General features: G+C 39.3%; 1 protein-coding gene across 3 annotated transcripts in view; it reads left to right on the top strand.

Annotated features, from left to right (window-relative positions):
* LOC110678315 overlaps positions 1 to 12,112 on the top strand; it is a 109,476-nt gene that overhangs the window by 86,463 nt on the left and 10,901 nt on the right. The window lies entirely within an intron of this gene.

Here is a 12,112-nt window from a genome sequence, read left to right as displayed (position 1 = left end):
AATTCAAATTTAGACTTATTTTATACCTACTAGTTTCAATTTAGATAATAATCAATTCACAATAGCTTTAGTATTTTAATTAGAAAATATCAAATTATTTTAGTATAAGAATTCACGTTGTAGCTCGTAATGCATGATATGACTCTTTGTCCCTTTATCACTTTTCTCCTGACAGTACATTGACAGTCATGTCATCAGACAGTACATTGACAGTCAATGTCATCGAAACATTTCAATTAGGTTGCTGAGTAGGTGCAGCGTCGCACGAGGGGCGTACGCAACACACCTAGTTTCTGTAGCCTATCTTACGCAAGTTTTCCTCAGCTTTTTAATGGTGATCTCAGAATTCAAAACTAGCGGTGCGCTAATGGTGAAAAAACGATTTTTCTAACAAAATTTAAGATGGCCGCTAAAATTTTTTTCTAGTTCAAATGAAAGCTATATCCTTTCTCTATACGATGCCACTAAGATTGCTATGTGTTCCAAGCGAAATATGAGACATATCCCGTGAAGATACACCCAAGATTTATCAAAAAATGGGCTTTTTCGCAAACTGTTCAGCTAGCTGGCGTACGAGGGGTCCACCAATTTGAGAAAACAGAAAGGACCACCCTTAAGTTTTATCGAGAACTAGCGATCAGTGACATAAAATTTGAATTCTAACGATGGGTGCCGATGGCGGCCTGGTTTCAGCGTTGCTCACTATTGACAGAAAAATACAGAACTTCCTGGACTATACGTCTACAACTAAACGGTAAATTACTTGAACGACTGTATGTATGTACGGTCAGATCTCCTATTCGACGTTACCACCCACTTTCCGTGACGACAGCAAAAGACTTGGCCTGACTATATTTCTGTATTTTGTAATCAGAGATTACTTGATATTGTCTTAAAGCAGTTTATGTCCAGTGGACCAAAAGATTTGTATTACTCAGTGCGGTTGTTAATTAATTTCTATTGAACCCAAAGAGCTCTTAAAGGTCTCCAATAGATTTTCCATGGCTTTCTATGAGTTTTCAAATTCTCCAGAATAGAAATTCTGGAGAGCCATATTATTCGAATGCAAATACATCAATTTCATTTAATTCACTGTTATCCTATATTACAAGAGAAAACTTAAACCCAAATCTATTAAAATTATTTGATTTACTTCCAAAGTGGGCGGGCTTCGTATTCCAAAAAGTTGTATCATATTTCTTCACAAACATCAATAAACTGACAGAAATGCAGCACTTATCGCCCGTCCAAGTGCAGCTGATTCCCCGCACCATAAAAGAGGTGTTTTCGTTTATGATTATGTTCCAAAAAAAAATCATAAAAATACAACAGTCTCCAACGGGGACATGAACCTGTAACAGTCCGCAAAACCACTTTCACCTGCTGCGACGCTCGCCGGCTTATTGCAGCATTGCACCGATTCCAAGTTGTTCCAGTAACACAAAGATCAAGAGATCACAGTTGGCGTTGGGGAATTTCACCGCATTTTTCGCGCAGGTCCTCTCTTACGTGCATGCCCTTAGCGACCGGCGTTGCCAGAGCTACCCTTATGAGTGCCGATGACGATGACGTGTCGTCATCGTCTTTTAAAGGAAAGAAGTTGGGCAATCACATCGAACCCACCGATGCGCGAAAGACCCCAAAACGGAGAGGAATGTGGAATGAGCTCGCGAATTTGCGAAAGTGAATCATGAGCTGGCCAAGGAAGGGAGGAATCTGGTGGAAGTGTGTCCATGGCAACGGGCAGAGGAAGGTACCACAAAACATGCGCTTTTTCACCGCGGGCAATGCCTGGACCTTACAACATACACAATGCTCGTCGGTTGGGTTAGCGCGAATTAAACAAAAAATAAAATAAAACGCACATGATCACATGAGAAAGTTACGAAGTGCGGTGCGCGGAGATGTTTTATAACTGAATGGGAAGGCGTGTTGCGTTAAGGTGAATGATAACCGCGTCGCCATGGTCGTGGTGGTTGCCTGGGAAACAGCAAATAAACTGAGAAAAGTCCTTGCGGCAAATTCCTGCGTGTGCAAAGTCCATTACGCACTACATCGACGGGTTTAGCGAGCGGCGTGGCCTCATTTTCAAATGTGATCAGCGCAGAGGGTCCAAATAGCTCGAGGGGTATCGCAGAAACATTTTCTGTGCTCTTATAGAAACAATAAAATCTACGATTACAAAATTGGACATAATACTAAAATATTCTATACTTAATATATCCGATTCTGGTTTTGGCAAAAAAAATATAAATGGAAACTTTTTTGCACGGCTTTGTAATAAAAACCCGTGCAAAAACAGAATCGGGTGTAGTAGTATTTTATTCCAAAAATGAATTGGACTTAAGGTGAAGATGAATTGAAGCCAAACTTCAAATTTTCAAGAGCACGGATCTGAAGAACCAAACATCCGTTTAAGCTGAAAACTTAATCGCTTGGTCACTAGCTAGTGGTGACCTGAGAGAGACTCGCGAAGAGGAAAAATATCAACGTCATATGCAGCCCAGATTCCCCTCTCACGAAAAGTCAAATGCAGCCACCGTTTTTATGGCTGAAAAAGTGAAAAGTATTGTGTTCAAAGTAAACTGTTATTAAAAACCTCAGTCGGCGGAGCAGTTTTTTCCAAAGTTGCTGATGAATCTGAGCAAATTATTATTTATTTCTAATTATTTCTAATGTCTGCTACGTTTTCTGGCATGAAATTTCACTCAAACGGCTATTTATGATTCGATGTGATGCATACTCAATCATTTTTTGCTGAGAGGTACATGTGAGGGTTTGAACAGCATGCGCATAATTGGTATAAACACAAAGCGGAATAAGAAAAAAACTAAGCAATCACAGAAAAAGAAGACCGTCTTCGCGAGTCTCGTCTCAGGTGGTGACCAATCGATTAGGTTTTCAGCACAAACAGAGGTTTGGTTCTCCAAATCCGTGCTCTTGAAAATTTGAACTTTGGCTTCGATTCACCTTCACCTTAAAAGGTAAGGTTTTTTGAAAGCAGTAAGTCTCATAGTTTGCATCAGCATGTTTCATGTATGAGTATTATTTGTTTCCGAGTTTCAGACGAATAGACCGAGAAAAACCCACTTGCCAAACTAAGTAACGGAAGTAGTCCAGTAGTTTTCAATCCTAAGTACCGTCAAATGGGGTAACTTGCCACACTTTTCACCTTCGAAGCTACATAGATGGAAAATTTGAGGAATCAGATGAACCAAAAACAATCTGGAATCCTAATCGGCACGTAAAGAATACTACGCGGTATTTTTTTTTCATATTTATATTTTGGTTTCCTTGGGTCAGGAGGGCGATATGAAATAATATGTAAAGGCCGGTTTGCTACTGACAAGAAAAGGAATCGCCTATCTCGATGCGTGGAAAATTTCTCCCAAGAAATGGTCAAGAAAATCACTTTTTTCTGATCGCAGTACGCAGTCAGGTCTCCTATTAGACACATGGTTGATGGGCGTTACATGAATCCACGTTATAGAAGACCCAGGGCTTATGGGATTTCCACATTTTGTGTGTTTTTGAAAATCTCTTATGCGTTATAAGATATCACAGTACTGTTTTCGGCGGAGTTTCAGCACTCAGTATACACTAGGCGACGCCGATAGCTCAGTAGCCTGACCACTTAGAAAAATGGCGTCTTCGGCGAAGTTAATCAGTAGCACACGACTCTAACCCGAGACAATTATTGAGAAGAAAACCCGAACCCAACCCGTAACTCGAAAAAAAAATCAGTTGGAAAGGTTGAAAATAGATAAATTTATTATTTCTGATGCATTTATGTTGTTACTCTATTCCCAATTCTCACCAACCCGGACTCAAACACGACTAAACATAACTTTTTTCAAGTCCGAAAATTTAGAGCTTTCAAACCCAACCCCAAAAAATTTTAAATTTTCTAAATTTCGATTTTTTTTTTGAATATGAACATTACATAAAATAGTGGTTCCCAACCGGTAGTCCGTGGACCCCAAGAGGACCGTGACGACTTCTCAGGGGTCCACGGAACTATTGCAAAAAGGTTTATTTTTACTTGATCCATTAACAAATTTGAGTGCAATTTCTGCTACGTAGTGTACCGCAAACAGCATGACGGGTTTTGGAAGTATATCGATAAATCCTTATCGAAATTTCGATTTTTATTACGCTTTCCAAGGTTTACGGCAAGATATCTGTTTTATTTGGCAGACACATGTTGGTTTTGTTTTCGACATATTTCATTCGAAAATATTTTAAGAGTTCTCTCAAACCATTAGCGGATTTCTTCTAATGCTTCAAAAGATGCCCGAGCAACACACATCCCAGTGAACCACGTTTCGTATAAGAATGTGCATCCAAAATCACATATTCGTGCGTCCAAAATCAGAATCAATCAATGTCAACACAAGTTGTATATAAATCCCCAATACGATTCATAAACGACAATCTGTGTTGACAGCAAAACATGTCGTAAATAGTGCATCCCAAAATCGCGTTAAGTTGTATAAACTAACAGATCATATATCAATTCAGAAAGCAACATATGAAATCGCAATAACTTATCAAAAATTGACACCCAAACTTGCTATCAGCTGACGATGGGCCTTAAAGAACAACAAAGCAAGTGTCGCTGTACATGAAACATGCATTAATATTTGCAAATAATCGAGTACCTGTTGAGTAACCATTAGTGGTACAGTGGTAAGGTGTCCGATTCCTGATCCAGAGGTCCTGTGTTCAAGGCTTGCTGGGAACTTTTTTTTTATTTTCATCCAAATTTCAATGCATCGTCTGAAAAAGTCATGCCAAGTACGCTATAGCCTCCACTTTGATAGGTATATAGCCTTTGCATTTATTTTATACATAGAATGATGTATAACAAAAGTTATACCAATCAAAATGTTGACTGGGATGTTATAAGTGTGTATTATCAACTTATATTTGACTAGTTTTGGTCATATATCAGTTGATAATACACAATTATAACATGTGTGTTGCTGGGGTGCTTGGTATCGTCTTGTTGATTGCAATCTTTTTTGACGTTGGATAACGTCTTTCGGCAACATATGGGGGTACAATTCAGAAAAACGAAAAATTGAGCATGTAACGAAAAATGGTCAGGTTTTGACCGCTAATAACTCAGTCATTTATCGATAGATCTTCAATATTTATCCATGAATCGTTTGGAAATTTATCTACGCGTCGATTCAAATTGAGGACACTATTGATTATTCGCAACAAACTATTGAAAAATCGTAAAACGTTGACCCCTTTCTTATCTAACCAATCACGTCCAAGCACATTTTTGGATTTCGCTTCCCTCTATAAAAGCGCACCGCACCCTACTTCTTCCTTCAGTCTTCTTTTTGCGATCGGACTGTGAACACGGTCGGGCGAGTCATTTTCGCTTTGCGTTTGCACCCGCTTCACAGTTCAATTTGTGTCGTCGGAAGAGGAAGACGCAAGGTTGATTTGCGGCGGCGATGCCGATGGCTTGGGCGCTTCTCCGAGCGGCGAACTACTGCCGCTTAGAGAAGCACCCAAGCCATCGTCATCGCCGCCGAAAATTTATCCGCGCTTGCAGATTTCGACTCGTAATAAATTCAGTTTCGGTGGTCAAGAAGCAAGCCCGCTAGGAACGAAATATCGCAGGCCCTCTGAGTTGCTGATCCGAGGAGCTGCTGCTAATCGAGCGTCGGATTGGTGAAATTGCACAAGATGTCAAGAATGAGCTTCGTTTCCAGATTTCGACTTATGCCCGGTGATCCACAACAAGCAAATCGGCGCTTTTCAGGGCCATCAAAAGTGTTGAAAGGAGTTAAAAGAATAATATTTCTGACCTTATTACATCTTATATTTCTCAATCAATCTCACAGCTTCATACAAAATTTAATTTGTCATGAATAATTGATGGCACGACAATTTGATACTGTATTCGCGTACGTAGCTGCAGTGCCGTCGGGGAAAGTGTTCAACATTTCACAACGGTTGTAAAATAGAGTGGCATTTCCAACAGCTTCTTAGACTTGCCATAAACATATGTAACAAAATTGCGACATATTTAGAATGCTTCTGAAAAAAAAAAATCTCATTGAACAATTTTCATCATTTTGGCATCCGTGGATCAGAAATTTTCCTTCATACTAAAGATAACTATTAATTATCAATAGCTGACCATTAAATATTAGAAATCTTTCTACGAATCGACTCCAATAATTAAAACTATTGATTTTCATGAATAAACTTTTGAAAAATTGATAAATATCAAGGCATGTCTTATTTTCCATAGAAAAGCACATTTTTCTTGTGTATTCCTAGCACAGACATCATTGCTCGATATCTTAGCCACTTTCGTCATACAAAGGGACACGCCTCTTTTGGTCTCCTTATTCTATCATGTTCAGTCGAAGCCAACCAAGCTTCAATGAGCCCCGCGCACATCAGTCAATCGTCGACTAGCAATTGGAGAAAAACTCCTATCGGAATAAATTTTACACATTCGTCGCTGCCGCTGTTTCTGCTCTTGTTTATTCCCAACCCAAGCTAAATGCTGCGGGTTCCGTGAAATCGCTCATCATGGCCATGGGCATCCAGCTAGACCATCAAATTCGTGGAGAACGCGTCTAGAAACCTTGAAAATTGCCGTCGAAGGAGTGAGAAAACCAACGAAAACAAGGAAGCACAAAATTACCGACCGCATTTCGATTTAATCGTCTTCTGTAATCTTTTGGTGTGTTTCTGTCTAACAATAGATTGACAACCCAGTTCGATCGACGGTGACTAGCCCCAACCGTCCTTTTCAGGACGACCATTTCATTTTGAAAGAGTTGTGAGAATTTTCCACCGTGAAGAGCGACATTACTGGTGATTGGATGTGATTGATTCTGATTTTTTGGAGCCTAGATAAAACTTTGTTTGCCATCTATCTCCGTTGAAAACTTATCATTCGAAATTACAATTGATAACTAAATAAATTAATTAACCAATTGTGGCCCTGCAAAGGGTTGTTGTTTGAAATTGTGCTTCAATGCAATTTAAGCGCGTTCGCCACGGATACGACGAGCCAGCTGGATGTACTTCGGCATGATGGAGACACGCTTGACGTGGATCGCGTACAGGTTGGTATCCTCAAACAAACCGACCAGTTAGGCCACGCTCGCTTCCTGCAGGGCCATGACGGTCGTGCTCTGGAATCGCAGATCGGTCTTAAGGTGACACGGGAGACCGTGTTATTTCCCCTATCTTTTGTCTCACTCTAACAATTATCATCAAAACTTTGCAGAAGCAAATCTCTAGTTCTAGTGAACCGATTAAACTGAAAATTTAATGGGTTGTACACTACATATTAGACTGGCCCTTAAACAAAAAAGTTGTAAAATTCAACGGGGCACCCCCTAGATATGTGCCTTAGGGTAATAAAACAGCTCTCTCAAAATTTCAACTCATTTGGTTGCTCCCCCAACTGGCGCATTCAATTCAAAGTTTGTATGGAATATTCGTCTCAAATATATTGAAAATTGACCCTATGTCACTGTTTCGTCTCGTACACTAGTTAATCACGTTCAATTGAGCCCAAAATGACAAATTCACTAGTTGATACGCTAATGAACATAGTTGCCGAAGGTTGTATCTGGATTTAAGCTCATTTTCATTAAGCTTTCAGTTGTTGAAAGTTAGGCTTAGATCAGCACTCCCATACAATCACACATGTGCATGTACCTTGTGCCGCAGCTCGCCCAGCGTCATAGGTGGCTATGATGCGCTTAGTAGCTACCACCCAACTAAGTTGAAGGAATACTAAGCAATATTGCAAATCTACTTCAGATAGTTAAAACACCAACTTTATCAATTTTAATCAACATACAACCTTCTACAATATTGTTTGCTATAGTATCAAGTAGTGTTTTTGACATTCTGGGTTCAATTGAACGCGATCAACAATTTTCCTGACTCAAACAGAAGATGATGTGCTGTTTCCTATATGTTGGAGCTGAAAATCCCATATTAACTTCAATTCAATTGCGCCAGCTCATGGAACGACCAAATGAGCTGAAACTTTCAGGAAGTCTTCCTCTAACCCTAAAGAATAATCCTGGCGAGTGCCCCGTGGAATTATACAACTTCATTTTTCTCCCATACTAAGGTGGGCCAGTCTACTACATATATATGATGCTAGGGATACATTTTTCGCATCGATATATTGAGTGGTACTTGAGATTAACTTTTCAAATGGAGAGGGTGATTTAAACACCGTCCCGTGCGGCCTTAATCAAGAAGTCCTGATCGATTTCACCGCCAGCAACAACGATTGCTGTGGCGCACAAGATTCGCAAACTCTGCACCTGTTATGATGTAGAGCTGGGCTTGTATCATCTGACAAGCCCAGCTCTACATGGTGATATTTGCGCTGCCGATATCACTATGATGAATTTTCGGGCACTACTGGTTTGCCTCTACATTTCTCCGAATACCACAATGAAGCAGAAGAAGTTCTTCATGGCGCGGAACTTCTTCGAGAATCAAAAGGAGACCATGCCAATCAACGTGACAGGAAACTTCAACATCGATTTGAGCAAAGAGGAGTACACAGAGTTAGCGGACTTCATGGACAAGAACCTCAACCTCAAACTGGCTTCGGAATCCACTAAAGCAACCAATCTTAGTGGATCATGAATGGACCTAATGTTCAACCGGTATATTTTTTGGAGAGCAAAAGTTACCGCTCATGCTTCTTCTTCCATCGACCGGTTCTATCGGTGTTGAAGTGTTAACCGAACCAACCAAATTATAACACTCAATGTCCATAACAGATCAGAATTGACATGCAACAAATAGTTTGAAAATTGATTAGATTTTTAGATTTCTAGGTAAATCTTTCATAAGTTCGTGACGGTCCTAAATCAGGAAATAGAAGAAGCTAACGTTATCCAACGTCAACTTGGCGGTCGTATCTCGGAAACAACCTCTTACTTTTTCGTTTCTTAAGCCTGATTTGCTGCTGAAAAGTAATCGCTAAAGAAATTTCAAGCCGATTCCTTGCAGAAATTTTCTACAGCGACTCCCATTTGAAGTGACAGTTCTTTTCAACTGCGTACTGCGATCATAAAAAAGCGCATTCTTGATCGATTCCTTGTAGAAATTTCCCATGCATCAAGATAGGCCGAGAAATTACTTGTCAGCAGCGAATCAGGCTTTAATCTTAATTCTTGCTTGATTATCGATAAATTCTTGAACTCATAACTGCAGTTTTTCTTAGAAGTAATTGAACGGTTCTCAGATAATAAAATTAAATAATTATGCTTGTTGAAATTAAGGCATGTTAGTCAACTTTCACAGACTGCAACAGTATCGATCCATTAGGGTGTTTTTGTTTTGCATGAAATTGGTAATAACTTTCATATTTTCTGGTAAAGCAGCCATTAACAACATAATTATACACTATTGGATCATTGAACACTCCTTTGGTTGCAAACATAGCTCAGAAAATGGAACATATTCGCCTCTGTTTCTTGATCAGAATGAGAGTGGGTCAGCGAATGTTACAAGTGTTGACACACAGTGATCGGCGCCAAACAGTGGGTGGTGTGTGTCTGCTTTGTTTTCGTTCATGGCTCGTTATGTTCCACGAACGATAAAATTCATACGTGTTGTATGAATGCAGTCAGATAAATGGGATGAAATTATGGCTCGTGTGTCTTTTCCAAAGCCTGCAAAATCCACAAAGTTTACTACACTTTTGGTATGAATAAAAAACCTTTCGAACATGTAGTACGTACTGCTTTCGAACATGAGCTTTTACTACATACGGGTAGCGGTGAGTTGTCAACTGATTTCATGTAGGTTATTCTACACGATTTATAGTGTAAATTTGCCATAAATCTGCTATTTCCTTTATGTGCATATGAATTATATGATGATTTGACATCAATGATTTTTATGATACCAATGCACGAGTTCTCTAATGTGACGTTTGAGCGGTGCCGTATTCACTCGTTGCCATGGTCACATAAATAACGCGGCTCCGCTAAAACGTCAAATAATGAACTCGTGCATAGGTCCATTGGAATTTTAGCTGAAAATCTTTATCTTATGAAGAAATCTTGATGTTATTTTTCATTTATTTGGTTTTACATCAATCAACTTGATAAAACCACGTCAACAAAATTTTGCCAATTCACTCGGATCACGGCCGCTTCTCTCCATCCTTGCCTGCGACCCACGCTCTCCAGGTCCTGGTGCACCTAGTCAATCCACCTAGCTCTCTGCGCCCCACGCCTTCTTGTTCCGACCGGATTCGTGGCAAACACCATCTTTACAGGGCTGGTTGTCCGGCATTCTTGAAAAATGCCCTGTCCAGCGTATCCTTCCAGCTTTAGCCATTTTCAGGATACTGGGTTCGCTGTAAAGTTGAGCGATCTCGTGGTTAATTCTTCGCCGCCACAAGCCGTTCTCCTACACGCCGCCGAAGATCATCCATTCGAAAACCCTTGCAAGTGTTTGCCCGAGATCTTCACGCAATTTTGCACAACGTCCACCGTTGCTCAGATGGTGCGTAGGGACGGTGTCCGGCCATTTGGCCGAATGCCGTTTGGCTGAATTCAGTTTGATCGAACGCCTTTTGTCCGAATGCCATTTGGCCGAACTACGAACAATAAAAATAATCAATTTTTTTCAACGCTGATGTGTAGGATTCATAAGTGTGTTAATTTGTTGATCTTTATAATGTGACGGGACGTCATGTTTGTCACTATATTAGTGCTCCAAGACAATAATTAAAACTATACGTTCATTCAGGACGAAGTTGTGAACTCACTTCAAGGCTCTGAGCTAATGTTTGGATCGTCTATAGGCTACCAACGGAGTGCTAGGGTTAGAAATAATTTTGATAATTTCATAATAAATTACACTGCGGAACACGTTTTTGTCTCAAGCACCAAAATACCTCTATTTACTTAATTAAGGGTTGCTGATTCCATTTCCGTTTTCAAAAATATCACAGCACGTCTAGTTTTTGAGATATTGACTGTTGAAAATGCAAAAATTGACTATTTTAGCCAACTTGCATGCAAGTTTGCCGGCTTGTAAGGCAATTTATTCGCCAAATTTGCCCCGGAATCTAAACTTTATGTGTACAGCAAAACTTATCAATAAAGTTCATAATACTTTCGATGCGGAAAAGTTATTTTTTGATGATTTGCAAAAGTATTGCAAATGATGAATTTGGTATGGAGACAGTAAGCATGTTGAAAAAATCGGTTTAATCTCAATTTAATCGTGCAATTTCAACCAAATTATGTCCAAAATGAAAGTTCAGGTCCTATTTTGCATGCTTGGTGGATTAGATCACAAAAAAGTTTGATAAATTATACCTTAAATTGTATGTACACATAAAAAAACAAGTGTTTTTCACAACTTTGGCGACCTGTAGCTAAAAATTGTGACGTGCTGGAACATTTCTGAGAATGGCATCAGATTCGGCAACCCCAAAACTACGAGAGACACATGATTTGATCCTTGAGACACGCAAAAGTGTCATTTTTGTTACGCTGTGTTATTCCTTCTTTTAAACATATGCTATTCTTTCAACTTGTACTGGTTTCATGGCTATTGCCATGACAATAGTTTAGCTTATAGTTAAATGGGGAATTTTACCTTCTTTAGTCATCGCAGTTCTTTGTAGTTACACTGATATAACAATTATTTGCCTTACACTAGCTTGATTTTTTATAAGAGATTTTGCCTTCTTTCAATCATTGACTGTACTTTCATATTTGAATATTTTTCATAATTATTGGAATTAAGGCTTATAATACGTTCAAAGAGAGTCTTATTAAAAATTAAACCGACTGACTCGGTGAACACTTACGTTAAAGACGCTAACTGGTTCTCCGTTGTGAAAAGAAGAAGCCAAACTTGTGGTTGCTGGAAATTATTGATTTACTAAGCACTATCAGAATGATTGAAGCTAATTGATGCTACGGAAAGACGAATAAGTCGTAAACCGTTTCAATAACTTTCAAAAGCTAACTATAAACGCAATGCAAAAACCTATGCTAGCAGCTATTACCGCTAGTAGAGATGTGAATAATTGCTAATATTTAGGATATTCTTCTTTCAGCATTGA

This window comes from Aedes aegypti, chromosome 3, assembly GCF_002204515.2.
Source record: "Aedes aegypti strain LVP_AGWG chromosome 3, AaegL5.0 Primary Assembly, whole genome shotgun sequence".
Lineage (NCBI taxonomy): Eukaryota > Metazoa > Arthropoda > Insecta > Diptera > Culicidae > Aedes > Aedes aegypti.
The sequence above is the reverse complement of the archived record's forward strand: the minus strand, read 5'-3'. Positions and strand labels throughout refer to the sequence as shown.